Raw genomic sequence first — 3,900 nt, 5'->3', positions numbered from 1 at the left:
ATTCCATCCAGGAAGAGCACACACCAGCTGCTGAAACTTCCTTAGCCTGATGAAGGGTTTTTGAACCCGAAAGCTTGCTTAATAATTGTTTTCCAACTATTTAAGTTGGTCTAATAAAAGATATCAGATTCACCCAAAGAACCTTGTCTGCCTATGTCCTTAGATCAACATGGCTACAACCTACACCCCTGTATTTGACAATAAATTTCAACTACAGAATACCAATGCTTGTTAAGGAATCAAGTCGTCTCAAAACTTAAAATATGTCAGACAAGTATATGTTAATGATGTGCCTCTAAAGAATTCTTACTTTTGTATTCTTTTACTGTAAATGAAAAAGTATAAGTAAAACAAATAAAAGGCAGTTAGTGAAATCTATCTGCATATCTTGAACACTTGATTAGTGATCTACAGAGCTATGCATAGAAATTTGAAACTGTTCCAGTTTAAACTCCTAGACCTTGAAAGACTGCCCCTTCACCCCTCTAAAATTCCTATCCTAAAAAAAGAAGTTCATCTCATTCACAGCTGATATTATTACTGAACATCATTCTGGGAACCATTCAAAAGGACAGTGCCCCTAATTTTTTTCTGTTAAATGTCAAAAACAACTAAATGAGGGGAAAATGAGACATCAGGCTGAACTGTCTTTCAAAACTGAAAAAAAATCTTGCCAGAATTCTCCATTTCTTTAACCTCTGATGATCCAGCCAAGCCTTATATCTGAAAGAGACATAAATCTGTGATCCACAACGGTTTTTTGGGGCCACTGCATAACACAGGGGGAGCCAGAACAAACTCCCCTATCTGTTATCCACCAAAAATGAAATCACCATAATCATTTGGGTCAAATTAATATCCCCTCATTCATTCCTTTTAGCAGCATGTTTCTGGAGGTGATGACTTATATAAACTCCAACACTTCTTAGAATAACAGGGAGATGGGACTCCTAAGGCCATCTCCACACAGCTGGCATCCTCCTGCTGCAACATCACCACTGGGCAATCTGGGCTCTATGTATGTATGAGACATACATAGGTTTTGCTGTGGCACAAAGTATATAAGCCGATACTGGTTTGAATAAAATAAAAAAATGAAAATGTGATGTTTCCATGTTACATAAAAGTTGACCCACCAGTCCTTATCCTAGCACTAGCCTTTTATAGGCAATATACTATTAATTAATACACATTAAGAATTACAAGTCTCTATAATATTTAGATGAATTTTAAGACAGATTATGAATTTAATTTCTTCATGTGAAAAAAGTATCCTAACTGTATACTTCAATATACTGTAAAGTGCTTGCATAATTAAGAGACTTAGCTGACTATATGCCTCAGGTTCTTGATCTGTAGGTTGTAACCTTTGGGTATAGGGGATGGAAATCAGAAAAATTTCACAGGGGTTGAGACTATACTCTGTTTCTTTCTGCATGTGCTGAACTGGAAGAGATGGAGTCTGAAAGCTTTATGGCAGCACTAACAACATGGAAAAGATTGCCAATCCAAGTTCCTGCTTTATAGCTTACAACTTGCCACATAAGCAGATGCCTAAAGTTAGGCATGCGCCCAAATGGTGTTCTGAGTTGATATTAGAAGGATGGTAGATTTACCATAAATAGATAGCTTATTGTAACAGTCCAGCAGTACAACCATTGGGTAGATCTAAATCCAGGAGCTGTAAGAAGAAAAAATGCCAAAGAGACAGAGTTATGTCTGCATAAAATTTGCACTGACAGAGAACCCTGGGAAAGAAAACCTTCACTACAAAAATGACAATCAAATCTTTCCTTTCATTATTGAGAAATAATATTTGTTATGTATTCATGCTTGCAGTGTTTGTAAGATATTCACCTGTGAGTGCAGAAATGCTCAATTAAGCAATAAAGAAGGACAGGGTGTATTTAATCACACCTCTAGGTAGCTTTGAAGCAAAGGAAACACTGAGGGTGATTTATTTTATATTTAGTGATTTCTGATTTTAAAAAGATGATTAAGAACACATTTTAAATGCTGCAGCAGTTTTGGCTAAACTTTTAGGTTCATGTGGGTATACCTCAATATCACATCAACTCCAAGTAATGTCAACTTTGAAGATCTAGGGAGCTGGTTTCCCTGCAGCTGACTTTCACTCAAACCACCTACTACCAGAGCCTCAGGGTGACATCAAATCTGAAAAGGAGGGGTCCCAAAGTAGACTATACAAGGATTTGTCTTCACTGCAGAGTTGTGAGCAATTCTGAAGTTCTAACTCATGGACCCTCTGCTTGCTAAATTCAAGGAGGCTGTGGTTTAACATGACTTGCCTGGCCTGTTAGAATACAGTCTATGGCAGAGTTTGTCACCTGCCACCACAACCACACTATGCAGTATACCTTCTGTGTTGCTTGAGTGTTGTTTTGCAATGTAGCTACTCTCATCTAAACTGGGCTAACTGAAGTTGACTCTGTGGTGAAGATAAAGCTTTAAGTTTTATTACGAGTAATGTTACAGTTTAACTCAGAACACTTGCATTTCTCTACTGTGTTCTTCTCTACTGTGAAAAGTTTGTAAACTGCCTTCCATTTCCTAGAGGAGGTAGATGGATCCTGAAAATTCATTAGAAATGATCTATTTTACTTCATGAAAATTATATTTTCAAGATGTGTTTCTTTCAAGTAAAGGATGCATAGACTGCAATGCTAAGGTGGTGGTTCTAATCTGTTCATTGTAAATGCTCCATAACTGAGACAAAGGCAGAATTAAAATCATTAGCATCCTTTGTGATCCTGCTCAGATGCATAAACATGAATACTTCTCTTGCAGACACTCCAATTTCTCCCCTGCTCTTCAGGGATCTCAGAATGTGTAGTTGTGAAGACTGCAAACATAATGAAACAGACATCTTATTCTCTGACAGAAAGAACACAGTGATCACTGACTTAACCGAGACTCAGATTTCACCTAGGCACTCTATTATAGAAAAATTTCAAAAGGAAATGCTATGGAAGGGAGGGTGTGTTCAGTATACAATACAATATTATTAATGTTCTGTATTTTCCTACTACAGCTTTTACAAGGATAGATTGAAAACTTATATCATCCTAAGTATCATGCCTGATGAGCACAGGGAGGGGAGAAGAGCAAGACCGGCAGACAGTGGTTTCGTTGTTTGGATTTACTAATTTTATTTGGGGTCCTTTGCAATTAAAAGATGCAAAGAAAATGAGACATGTTCTGCACTGTTGTATGCTTTTCATTGATAACAGTTTAGATTTTTCTCATCATTGAGGTCAATGGCAATGTCCAGGATTTCTTGTAATTAGATGCCTAGAGTCATAACTTCTAACAGGCCCTGTTTATCTTTGGTTTCCTTATAGTTTTTAAAAACTGGAAGAGGTTGATGTCATGACCCAAAGGCATGATTTTGTGTGTGCTTCAGCACCAGAATTATCCCCGCCAAGTTGCAGCTTCATTGCACGGGAGAGTTTCCTGTTGCAGAGGAAACCCCGGTGCAGGGACGAGTTTCCCGCCTTTTCTGCAGCTTCTTTTGCAGAGTGCATTGCTCATGTTGCAAGAGGAATGCACGGTGCAAAAGAGTTCCCGCCACCGGTATGCAAATTCGTTCCCCACTATTGGCGAGTTCTAAATTATTCACACGTAGCGGCTAACGATTGGCCTGTTAGCCGTATAAGAGGCTTGAGCAGTTTCCGCCCAAGCCAAAGAGGACTCCACATCCATCGCGTGGGGACTCTGGGTACACGGCAGGGTAATAGAAACCCTGTGTGAGATCCAGAGGAGCGTGGCGGCCTGATCCACCGCCCACCTCTTCCCGTCTTCGAGCGCGACTTTTATAAGACGTATCTACGATTCTGATTTTGGTGGCTCGTTCCACCCAGAGCATCCGGAGCTCTGCAC

The 3,900-nt window shown here is 39.2% G+C and overlaps 1 protein-coding gene across 4 annotated transcripts in view; it reads right to left on the bottom strand.

Moving 5' to 3' along the window:
* Positions 1-3,900, bottom strand: part of BZW2 (basic leucine zipper and W2 domains 2) — a 93,346-nt gene that overhangs the window by 2,770 nt on the left and 86,676 nt on the right. The gene's annotated exons all lie outside the window — the stretch shown is intronic.

The sequence above is a fragment of the Alligator sinensis genome, unplaced genomic scaffold (genome assembly GCF_000455745.1).
Source record: "Alligator sinensis unplaced genomic scaffold, ASM45574v1 scaffold123_2, whole genome shotgun sequence".
NCBI classification, from domain to species: domain Eukaryota; kingdom Metazoa; phylum Chordata; order Crocodylia; family Alligatoridae; genus Alligator; species Alligator sinensis.
The sequence above is the reverse complement of the archived record's forward strand: the minus strand, read 5'-3'. Positions and strand labels throughout refer to the sequence as shown.